Source organism: Meleagris gallopavo, chromosome 2 (genome assembly GCF_000146605.3).
Source record: "Meleagris gallopavo isolate NT-WF06-2002-E0010 breed Aviagen turkey brand Nicholas breeding stock chromosome 2, Turkey_5.1, whole genome shotgun sequence".
Classification (NCBI taxonomy): Eukaryota; Metazoa; Chordata; class Aves; order Galliformes; family Phasianidae; genus Meleagris; species Meleagris gallopavo.
Genome location: NC_015012.2, coordinates 94,795,413 through 94,808,472, shown reverse-complemented (window position 1 = coordinate 94,808,472; position 13,060 = coordinate 94,795,413). Strand labels below are relative to the sequence as shown.

The following is a 13,060-nucleotide window of genomic DNA, read 5'->3' as shown; positions in this document are numbered from 1 at the left end:
AAGTTCCGGGTGCCTGTCCAGCGGAGAAGAGCAGCTACGTTTCCCCAGGGGGCTTTGCGGTCAGCGAGGAGATATAACTCCCGGCAAGGTCACCTGCTGCTCTCTTCTCTGCCTGCGCTGCTTCGCTTGCGCTTCTCTGCCTGCGCTGCTTCGCTTGCGCTTCTCTGCCTGCGCTGCTTCGCTTGCGCTTCTCTGCCTGCGCTTCTCATCTCAGCGTTGTGGTAAGGCCGATCCACTATCAATTTCACATTCTCTCTCCTTATAAAATTCTGTTGATACCATATTTAGTAAATTACTTTGTTTTACCTCAGATTGTTGCCACTGTTTTCAATTATTTCGGGGTCCCTTATTTTCTTTTTTTTCCGGGGGCGCGGATCCGCGGATCCCTCCGCCCTTCTAGTCACGGAACCGGGCCGAACCAGCCCGTAAACCGTTGACAAATGTGGAGGACCAGATCATTTTTATCTTTCCCATTCCTACTGTGGGAATAAGGATAAGTAAAGGTCAGTAAAGCATAGCTGGATGTTAGAGATGCATAGGCAGAAACACTCATGAAAAATTAACGAGGAATGATATGAGTTTCTCTGTGCCATCTTGGTACTTCTGGTTTGTATGGCTTGACTGAGAAAGGTTTCGTTCATTCTGAAGGAAATATGACTTCCAGGAGGCTAATGTTCTGTGTTTAATGCATTAGTTTTTCCCCCTGGGGCTCAGTTACAAATGTGGCTCAGGCCAAATTGATGAAATATCAGTTAATATGTAAGTCTGACAGCTTGGAGAGGACACAGCTGCAGCGATCTAGGGCAGTTTTGAGATGATAGAAAAAAATCTAAATCTATGAAGGCCACTATTTGCATATGTGGATGTTTTAGAGGGAGACACCAACAGCTTATTAATGCAAGTAAGTGTAATCAGACTGTTTGTCCAGAGATAATTTCTCTGATGTTCATTCCACAGGGGAATTTGGCATGGTAAAAATCCCCAGGCCTAAGCCAGATCATTTATTTTGTTATAACTATGACATTTGTGCTGCATAAAGATTTCAGATATGTCAACTTTTTCAGCATGTGTATATCATGACTTTGTGAAAAGTTGGAGCATGGAGACATGCCAAAACTTAAATAAAATGCCTTCCATTTGGTTTATCCTGAAGCTATAGAGATCGTTCCAGCAGAAAGGAGGAAAGTCCAGCTTCAAATCATTTCCCACACAGCTACATTCTCAAACATATTTTAAACTCATGTCAAGAAGCCAACAAAAATTTGCCTTTTCATACAGAATAGCCAATGCAGGTGGCTAAATAATATACACGATCAGATTTAAAAATGTTTCCAAATGTTGTTCTGAAAAATGATTTTGGGTAAAGATTTTGTACCTATAATCAACTGATTTTGTGGACTAGGCCTCTCTGTCAGATCCTGGGCTGAGTCCTCCCATCTGTCCCATGAAATGGTGACAGAAGCACAGCGAGGCCTATAAATATTCTGATCTCCTTCCACTGCAATTTATTAGCGTGATCGTTAGCCATCGTCTTCATATGACACCTCCAGTGCTGCAATGTGACCAGGAATTAGCGCTCAGGGCACTGGGAGAGACAGGGACCATGGAGACATCCCATCCATGAGAACAGTCTCATGTTGAAAGAAGTCCTGTTAAGAGTCTGTTTGTCATAGGCCGATACAGGTATGTGTTCTGTGGGAGCCGGTGTACCAATGTGTATTTCTCTGTGATAACCCAGCATGCTCACATATGTCTTTATCAAGCTTTGCGTTGGCCCAGAAAACAGCTGAGAGGTATATAACATAACTTGAGGTTACACCCCACAGATGGAAGCAGTTAGCTCTTTGTAGCCTGAATGTTCACCACAGGGACTAAGAGAAGCCAGGAAGAGAAAATCTCTCAGACCTGGAAACTACTTGCATCCCTTTAAAAAAGAAGGAAAATCAGAAACGTCCTCCTTCTTACCCATTTTTCTTATATTTTATATAATGTATGAATGCATGATTTTTTTGTCACAAATTTGAATGCATTCAAGTTTCAGGGTAGATCTTCTAACCATTAGATTTTTTTACAGAGGACTTGATGGAATTAAACAATAGGTGAAAAAAATAGAATGGGATGAGACTTAAAGTTTTAAATAGTCTCTAAGGTAAATGGAGAAGGACGAGAATAAATCCATGTAAAACAAACTTCATGCTTATAAATACCTGAGCATTTCACCGATTTGTGTCCAAAATGACACTTTTTCCCACTTTCAAATTCAAACTTCTTGCAAAGCAACTTTTCCCCAGTTTTTGCAAAATTTTACACATACTTGAACATGTCTTGATAAGTTGTCAGTGCTAAGGAGCTCCAGCTCTGTATAAACTGTCCCAAAAAACTATTCAAAATGGCAGGAAAATTGCAGTGCTGAGATGAAAGAAAAGGAAATATTTATGGAACAAAGCATCTGATGAGAAGAAATTAAAACATAAGTCAAAACAATAGGGTTTATAAAGCCAAACTGATTGTGTTTAACTTTCACAAAGCCCTATTTAGAAAAGTTAGCAATGATATGATGTTATTTGATGAAAAAAAGCCTTCTCTGACTGTCTCTGCCTTTCAAAAAGAAATGCTTTTAAAGTAAGGTTTCTATAAAATGTCTTCAAACAAAGGGATTTCTAGGGTCAGAGTTGTTAGAAAACACAGGCCAGACCTTCAGTGGATGTAAACCGGTATCATTTTAGGCCAGCTGGAGGAGTGCAATTTATACCAGCTGAAGACCTCACCCTCTGTGTCTGATGCAAAGCAAGAACAGCAGTGGCGCTTTTTCCAATACAGCAACATGCTTTTGTTTCTCATCTGTAGGCTTTGGCTACACATTTCCCTTTTAAAAATTTAAGCTTCTGAGTGAAATCTGTTCAATTAGAGCATTAATAGGAAGGAAAATAGTTGCTTGGAATTTGGTAATGCCATTTATGCTTTTAGAACACCAAGCAAATGTACAAGAATTTATTTTCACTGCAGTCGTGTAAAATAAATCTTATTTTCCCACTGTATGTAGTGAAGATGCTGCAAACCTGAGTTGGGTGACTGGCCCATGGCCAGTGAGCAAACCACTGTCCTCAGGAGACAGTCTGTGTTTGCCTTGGTTGGTGGCTTCAGGTAGGATGACAGCAGAAACCAACGGTTATGGAATTAGATTTTGCTTTTTAATCTCTTTCTGCAAAGGCATAAATCATTGCTGTACATATATATTCTCCTCCACTGGTGTTGAAATAGAAACAGTCACTTTCTGCCATTACAGTACAAAACTGCGTCTAAGCAGTGAGTATGTAAATAAATCTCGAAGCACTTTTTCACCTGTGCAAAAAAAAAAAAAAAAAAAAAGAGGCCCAATGTGTTCAAATGCATGCCAATAGTTTGAATCTCCCATCTTGGTTATTCTGTGTCCCTGTGTTAGTCTTGTTCCCCTAATATGAAGGGAAGAAGCGTTGCTCTGTACTTTTACTAGATGGTGCCAGAGTACATTTCTGATTTGCCCACTTCTCGTATGGCTGGGGTAAAACCTTGCCTTTTATTAAAAAATTCTGCACTAAAGGATAAGCAGTGTGGTGCTGCTGATTTGCACTGCTGACTGTACACTGTGAAAGGCAAAAGCTTAGTTATGCATAGAGGAGAAGCTAGTTGAACAAGGAGGTAGGAAGATTTTTCTGTCTTTCAAAAGAAGAAAAGGTATAATCGATTATTTTGATCCATTAGTTAATGATATGAAACCAGTAATCTAAGGAAATATTTGAAAGAAAAAAAAAGCAACATCAATGTATCTACAAACTACTAAATGTACAGCGCGCTACTAATGTTGTTAAGTCATTTCCACCAGGGACTCATAACTTGACAGGATTGTTTTGCCTTCCCCCCATCTCTTTCTTTTTCCTTCTTTCACCTTTGCCACAGCTCTGCAAGCAATTAGCATGGGTGAAGAATCGCTAGAATAGAGTTTTTCCTTGATGTGCATATGTCACTGCCGTAATGTTACTGGAAATGTATTAATTTAAATGGTGAAACTAATTGCCTAGAAAGTGACAGCAATGAATGTGCTCTTTCATGGACGGTTCATTGTTGACAGCGGCCCATTAGGTATGATATTATGTCGGTTATAGTAGCTCTACAAGGAAAACAGCATCGTTATTACTGCTCTGTGTTATGAAAAATCATTCCTTGCAGCTGTGAGTGCTTAACATATACTTGAAAGGTAAGCACAGTGGATGAAATGTGTATCTCAGTTAGGGAGTGGTGAGTATAATGTTACATTGACATACATTTGTATTGGTGGAGCATAATTAAATATTTTTTTCATTATTATTCAAATGAAAATAAGTAGAGGAATCTGGTTTTGAAGAGCTCTTGGCACAATTTGGTTGATTTTTTTTTTTTTTTGTACTCCGTGGAGATGTTCCCAGGTTTTGCAAACAATTGGAGAAAGTGTCTTCTGTTTCATGGCCTTATCAGCCTCAGAGGGAGAGGATATAGTTGGAAGAATTAAGTTCTCTTGAATGCCATGGCAAAATCCACAAATAGGAAGATGACCCCTATGTTCTCAGGTACTGTGTGTAGATTTACAGGAAGAGATGGATGAAGAGTGGACACGATGCACCTTGCAACTTGAGCTTGAATTAAAACAGTTAATGAACTGCACAAAGAGAAGTAAATCAAGCAAAGAGTGTGTGCAGGGCTAATGCATTCTTTCTGCACTATAAATATTTGTGTTTATGAAGATTAATGGACTGAAACATTTTAGAGTGAAGCCTAGTGTTTACCCACGAGCTGCAAACACGAGAGATAGCTGCAGTGTGAGTTTCCCCACACTGTCCTGTTAATGACCTCAACTCTGACCTTGCAAGTCCTTCTGAGGGAAATGGGGAAATTTAGTTCAGACCATTTATGGCCATTTCCTGTGCAGAGCCATGTAAGACACTTACTGCTGACTTTGTAATATGAGCTACTGGCAACTGCATGATCACAAGATTCTTGCTACTCGAGATCTTCGACCCACTAAACACCATAACGTTAAAAAGAGCCTTCAAACAGAAAGCAAAGCCTTCCAACTAGTGCAAAACCAGTCTTTAATGATTTGAGAAAGATGCTATGTAGCATAACTATAATTAAATGAACATTTGCCTGAGCCTTATGCTTAACTGTGCTGCAGTGAATGGCTTCATTTCTTAAAATATTCTGCAAAGGATTTCTTACTCAGGTGTAGTCTAAGGCATATCATTTAAGGAAAGAAAGAACAGAAAGAGATGGTTAGATTTAGTCTACTGCAGGGAGATAACAAAAGAGTTTGGTTATCTATTGCACTTGTGACTTCCAGTTTGCCCAGTGGAGAATTCTGAGTTTCCACAAAACCTATTAATATTCTTTATGCATATCTTAAGATAAATTGCCATTACAGGAAGTGTTAGGGAGGTTGATTCTCATTAAAGCTATTTGATCATGCTCCTAGTTTTGCAGTTTTACATCTGGCCCCAGTACGTGCAATGGCTGAATATACCCCTGCCCAGTAATGTACAATGAACCAGTGTACTCATGCAAGCAAAGATAGGTGTAACAGTATTTGCAGGAACTCCGAGAGTGTACTGGCACTAAGAGTTATTTCAAAAAATAATGGAAGGAAATTGAGAAAATATTAAGATACAAAGAGCTCTTGCTAAGGACCTCATTGCTGTACTATCAAAATTTACACAACCATTAACATATTTACACTTCCAATACCTTTTCTGAAGAGGCAATCATTTTTTCATGTTTTTGAGATAAGGTACTATGGCACAAGGCATAATAATTTATTTTTCTAGTGACTTCTTTGACTGAGTCTGGAAGTCAGCCTATCTACGTGTAACCTGCCCATAGTGCTTTAATGGCAAAGTAAGTCCATATTTGGTTCCATCTGGACAAAAGTTATTGCAGGACTTGAGATTTTATAGTGGTAGTGTTTATATTATTCACCCTAGTGCTTTGCTGTGAATCTAATTTTATGATTTATAGAGTGTAAAGTTCTATTGAAAGAAGACACTGTATTTGAAGACTCTGTATTTGTATGAATCATTTTAATTCAAATAATATCCAGATTACAAACACACTGCTATAGCTGCAACTATTCATGAGTTCATAATTGCAGTTTGTTTAATAACTTTCAAGACAATTGGATATTTCAATACAGAGGAGTTTTCAAGCAGAAGCATATATAATTAGATTTTGCTCACCAAATAAATTAAATCGGGGAAAGTAAACGCAGATTCTAGTCTGTGAGTTGATATCTTGTTGGAGATATCTTGTTGGGAAGAGCTGCAGAAGTATGTTCATTGTACTATTTGTGTATACTTTCAAAACAGTTATTTTTTTCTCAGTGTTACTGCAAGGATTGGTCCTGGGACATTAAGATCTTCAGATCCGTTCTGGTCTTATCTGAATCAGAATCACAGAATCACTATGTTGGAAAAGATCTCCAAGATCATCTACTCCAACCATCCACCTACCAGCATTATTTCCTTGCTGAGCAATGTCCCTTCATAAAATATACAAACATTTCTTTAACACTTCCAGGGATAGTGACACCACCACCTACCTGGCAGCCCATTCCAGTGCTGACCTCTCTTTCGGAGAAGAATATTTTCTTCATATCCAACCTGACCCTCTCCTGGTGCAACTTAAAGCCATCCCCTCTAGTCTTATCACCAGTTATGCAGGAGAAGAGGCTGACCTCCCCCACCATGCCACAACCTACATTCACGTAACTGTAGAGAGTGATAAGGTCTTTCCTGTACCTTCTCTTCTCCAGATTAAACAATCCCAGTTCTCTCATTCACTCCTCATAAGACTTGTGCTCCAGATCCCTCACCAGCTTTGTTGACCTTTTCTGGAAACGCTCTAGGGTCTTGATGTCTTTCTTGTAGAGAGGGGCCCAAAACTGAAAACAATACTCAAGGTGTGGCCTCACCAGTGCTTAGTACAGGAGGATGATCACCTCCCTCCTCCTACTAGCAATGCTATTTCTGATACAAGCCAGGATGCCATTGGACTTCTTGGCTACTTGAGCACACTACTGCCTCATGTTTAGCTGAGTATTGACCAACAATCTCAAGTTCATTTCTTCCACGTAGTCTTCTAGCCACTCTGCCTCAAGCCTGTAGTACTGCCTGGGGTTGTTGTGGTAAAAGTGCAAGACCCAGCACTTGGTCTAGTTGAATTTCATCCCATTGACCTCAGCCCAGTTTTCCTGCCTGTGCAGATCCCTCTGTGTAGCCTTCCTGCTCTCAGGCAGATCGACACTTTCGTCCAACTTGCTGTCACTTACAAACTTACTGAGAGTGCACTAAATCCCCTTGTCCAGGTCATCAGTGAAGATATGACACAGGACAAACCTCACTACCGACCCCAGGAGAACAGCACTCGTGACCAGTCGCCAGCTGATTTTAACTCCATTCACCACCACAGTGATCAGACAGGAGAAAACCACATAAGCTTCAGAACATTACATTCCACATAACATTCAGAACATTAGAATCTTGAAACTATCAAGAAAATGAATAAATTCAGTGAAGTAGCAATTCCTCTTGTTTCCTTCTTATCTTAGAAGATGAGGAATTGTTACAAAGATGATTGCATCAGTACAAGGCAGCTTTTGTATCAGATCCAATAATTTTTAATTCACAATGTGTTATAGGACATGCTCAAACATAACAATAAAATAGAAGATTTTATTATTAAAATAATTAAATAAGACAGCAAAACAAATATTTTCTCATCAATTTTCTAGCTATGATCTTGATAGAATGAAGTTCTGAATGCTTTAGAAGGGGTTAAGTGAAGTCTGATCACATCATAATAAATCAGAGAAAAAAGACTGCAATTTTCTAATCCTTTGGAATTTCAATACTTGGGGAGTACTTTAAAACTAATTCTTTCTGCCTCAGTATATGAACAAAACAAATGGTAAAATAATGAAATAAAAGAGAGGAGTCTCCTCCTCTTGTCATTAAACATCCTTCCTGGCCCTGAACATATTTTATAGATACAAAAAGTGAGAGGGGGCAGAAAGGAAATGAGGAAAGAAAAAGGAATAAGAAATGAAAAACATCAATATATATTTCTCTGGGCAGGTCTGGTAGGGAGTTTTAATACTTAGTTCTAGCTCCTTGTTTTCCTGAATAAAAGGGTGAATTTATTAGATACATGCCTGGGTCTCTGAAAAATGTGTTTTAATGTTAAGTTGGAACAGGTTTTCAGTTCTTTAATATTTACACATGTAGTAAATAACCTACCTCCTATTTCAGTGCCATAAATTTTTTCTGCACTGTGGGTTTTACAATACTAGATTTCCTAACCTCTTCAATAAAGCATGGCCTTTTGTATGAAAAGAAGAAGAATCCCATGGTATTTAAAATATCTTTCCTCTGACCTTTCTTAAGGGTACATCCGATTTGCAGCACTGTATAATGTGTTCACAACCAGCAAGACTACATCTTGAAAATCATTCAGAATTGATAACGTGTCCCTAAGCACATGACCCTCATACACAATTTCTTTTTTTAAAGAACCTGCTAGGTATCTGAGTTTGTTATTCTAAAACCGACAATAGTGGTGATGTTTAGTTTCTTTATTTTGTTTTGAGGCTTTTTTAGGGATTTCAGTGCTCAAAGTGTTTGTACAATAACAAATTAAGAAGATAATACTGCTCCAGGCTATGCAGAACAATGCAAGGGCCAGTACAGGCCAAGCATAAAAGATTTCCTAATCTGTATATCTGAACCTACTGCCTCTGTGACTGTATCTGATAGGCAATGCACACTTTCTCTCCTTTGGCTCTCTTTTTTTTTTTAAAGAATTTCAATACTCTCTTAAGCTTTCATATGAAAAATGCAGAAGCAGGGCATATATCAAGATGAAAGGATATGGTCGAAAAAAGGCACCTTTCCATTTTTATTGCTAGCATTTCTTTTTTCCTTTGTAAACTTTCTCTGTCACAGGCAGTTACATGAATATACTGTCAGTCCAGTTCCTTTCAACACTGTGTGTTTGAACTGATCCTTGAGAGATTTATATGGTCATAGGTACTTCTTGCTGAATTTATTCTTTATATTTCTATAAATTAATGCTGTTCCTATCAGAGACGTCTCCTGACAATAGGCTTCCCTGTTCAGGAGCAGCATTTAATGTTTTGTGTGTACTGGTGAATTCCCCATAAAGTAACTCTACTCTATACAATATAAGAGCTCAAACCAATACAGAGTTTTCTTTAAAAAAAAAAAGAAAAAAAATACACTAGAAGGAACAATTCATGATAGAAAAATGACTAGCTCGACAGCACATAAGATTGTTTTATGAAAACATTTTAGCACTGATAACCACATCTTAGATTCAATCCACAGCTGATGGCAAGCCATCCTTGTATCTGTTCCCACTGCATGTAATTAGCTTCTAACACATATCCACATCATGCGTTTTAAATCTTCCTTTCATCTTTCTACTGGAGTACTGATGTCTCCAACAACAGATTCTTGAGCAAGCATTTTATGACAGATGCTCTACATAGTCATTTTATATCTGCAGCATCAATAAAACAATAAAACTTAATTGGTTACTTCAGCATGGAGAAGCTTATTTCTGACACCTTGAAACTGCAGATTGACAGGCAGGCTCACTCAGGGGGAGAGAAGGGAGGAGAGGGTGGGTCAAAGCCAATATTGTTTTGTGAATTACTTCTGATAGTTCTGGCCTGGTAATCAGCCCCATGCTAGATGTATCACAGAATCACAAAATGGATTCTGTTTCCTAGTTTCAGAATCCTAAATAAAAACACAACACATCACTATTAAATACAGACCTTTTTTTGGCATTGCGCTTCTGAAAATATTGCTCAAATAGTCCTGAGCTTCTATGACACTTAATAAAACTCTGACATCAATTGTCATCTGTTTTCAAGAGTGTCACTACAACATGAAGGCCTTCTTTGTTCATCTCCTCTGCATCTTTCCCTAGCTCCTCACCCCACCAACCCAATCTACCACCCTCTCTGAAATAGGAAGCTGATTGATAAAGCAGGTCCTCAACCACTGCAGGAGCTGCTGTGAGTCCCTGGCCCTCCTAGAAAGCCCAGAAGTTCCACAGAAAGTCCCTGCACTGTTGGCTTTCTGCGGTCTCCGAGTGGGAATTGATAGCAACACTCGGTTTCAGGACCATAGTAATGACAAGGGCCTAAGGATAAATATTTTATGCATGCAACTATGATGCCTAGTGAAATGACACTGATAGGAACGACATCTATTGCTCTATAAACCTCTGAAAGGTAATACACTTGCAAGGTTGTTTGCTGGAAAAAAGGAGTATTCAAAAGCAGTTCTCTGTGTAGATCTTTCAGTGAAAAACATAGATTGGTTTTGGTCAACAGTTTGTGACAGTCTGTATTCTTATCTCCTCCTCAATATCTCAAAACTGGTGTTATATTTAGATGTGGACTTCCAAAGGAAAACCTTTAAAATCAGAACGCACAGGCCAGGGCTTGATTTCATCACTGTGAACAGGACCAGGGGCTGTGATGTTATTCAGCCATTTGAATAACTAGATAAAATTGATGGTTTCCTTATAGTTTGATTAGATTTTGTGTCAGTTCTTACAGTGACAGATTTAGAGAAAAGTAATAAAAAGACAATGTAATTTAAAAATCAATAATGTGGAGGGGGGGAATGCAAGCTCGGAAGTTTTGTGTAGTGGCTAACATTGTACAGCAATGTTTGGTTTCTTCTTTTATCTTTTATTTATTTATTTATTAACATTTAAACAGATTTCTAGGGATTTTTATCTTTTGTAACTATTACAGCCCTTTTGCTGAGCTCATTTCCATTACACAATATTATTTCAGCTGCTAGGCAAAGAGATAATATGCCCTTCATTAAAAATAGCTAGGAAGAGGAGAGTAACATAGCCCTCCCCACCCTACCCTTAACAAACATCTCTTGTCTCTTATCTTTTTTTCCTACTCTTCCCTCCCCCCCCTTTTCTTTTTTAATTTCTTAACACGCTATTCAGATCTCTTGTCTGCAGAGAAGTTTGATTATGCCTTAATCCAAATGGCCAGTTCAATCTATTTTAATCCAATTAACTGATTCAGACTATGCTGGGTGTCATAATCCATTTCTTAATCCAATTAGCTATTGTCGTTCTGACTGTGGATGAGGACTTTGCAAAGCAGAGGCTGTTGTTTGTTTTCAACTGCAGGAGAAACATGATGCTGCAAGCTAGTTTAGACTGTTTCCTTGGTAGCCCAAACAAGGAATGAAAGAAAAAATGTCAGCAGCAGTTGCATCCTTCATGGGTTTGATCTATTTTATCAATAATTAAAGGTGGTAGAACCTGATTTTCACGATTAAATTGGATTTGTCTCTTTGATTTTCATTTTCTTTTTCATGGAACTGAATTTAAATATACCACAGAGTGTGGGGAAAAACAAAAACAAAAACAAAACAAAAACAAAAAAAAAACAGAAAAAAAAAAAGCTTGTAAATTGAGCTGCTTTAGCTTGGTGTGCTCAGCATGCAACAGTTCAAGGCTTCCCTCTATTTCATGAAAATCAGGCCCCTTGTAAGGAAATGCAAAGCAAGTCTCTCAGTTCCATAATCAGTTGTGAAAATCTTGCCCTTTGTATTTTCCCTTTTCAAGCTAGTAGATTGAGCAGCTTATCCAGGGAAATGCAAGCTTGGATCTCATTAAAACATTTCAATTACTTTCCTTTCCTATTGAGTCTGGAATATATGTAAACATATTGGTTAGTTCCAGTATTATCATATATTTTCGGTATTGAACAATATATTTCCAAATAATAGTATTTAATTTTTGCTTTTACCTGATCTACAAAAAACACTGAAATTATCAGATTTCACCTTTTATGGAGCTAAAAGTGACATTTGCTTCATGCTCTACTGACTCCATAATATATGGTCAAAGATACAGTGGACACACTGTTTTTCAAGGGCTTCTTGCTTCATTAAAATCCTATTCACCTTAGAGGTAATTAAACTTCTCAGCTGATTCTCTTTTAGACAACTCGTACAGTCTTATCTGAAAGAGTTTTGAAGTCCTTTTTCTATGAAAAATTAGAGAAAGAGTTAAGCTGCTACTGGACAGTTTAAAACTTTTCCTCCACAGACTGAATTTATGGCTTAAGTGTGTACTTGGAACATGAGTTAAAAATTGTGTGAAATGCACACCTCAGCAATATACTCTTTTACAAACATTTTCTTGATTCTGGAATTCGAGAACATACGCCTTAACTTCTCTACAGTGATATTTTAAAAATAAATCTGAATCTTCTTTTTTTTTTCCTCAATGTAAGAAAAAGCAGTGTTTTCTATATAAAAGTAAAAGAGAGACAGAGAGAAGATGAAGTAAAAGAACTTTAGGAAAGAAGAAAAGGATCGCTGTAAAGAAACAATACAAAAATTTCCTCTCAGAACTTACTGTGTTTTTCTGTTTTATTGTCATACTTTCTATGGATACGACCCTGATATTTTTTCATCGTGAATTTAAGTCATGTAAAAGGACTGGAGATGTGGAAGATCCTAATTACATGATGTTGGCAATGAGAATGGTAAACGTTACATGAAATAATCACTTTGAAAATAAATAGTGCTTTATCAGAATGTTTTTGCTGTTCATTCTGTTACGGAATAAACTGGTACTGGTGTCAAAATAAGATATTCTCCAAGAAGCTGAAGGCTATAATGTGCCAGGCCCCTCCATGGAATATTGTTCCTATTTTCTGAGGATCATGCCATCAGTCTGCAAAGATACTGAAGAAATAACCAAGAGATCACAGGGAGTTCAATCCAGATTAAGATTCCTAAATTGGATCATAGAATCATCAAATTATAAAATGGCCTGGGTTGAAAAGGACCACAATGATCATCTAGTTTCAACTCCCCTGCTATGTGCAGGATCACCAACCACCAGACCAGGCTGCCCAAAGCCACATCCAGCTTGGCCTTGAATGCCTCCAGGGATGGGGCATCCACAGCCTCCTCGGGCA

At 38.1% G+C, this 13,060-nt stretch overlaps 1 protein-coding gene across 1 annotated transcript in view; it reads left to right on the top strand.

The window, feature by feature from the left end:
• CMPK2 (cytidine/uridine monophosphate kinase 2) overlaps positions 1-13,060 on the top strand; it is a 48,863-nt gene that overhangs the window by 29,782 nt on the left and 6,021 nt on the right. The gene's annotated exons all lie outside the window — the stretch shown is intronic.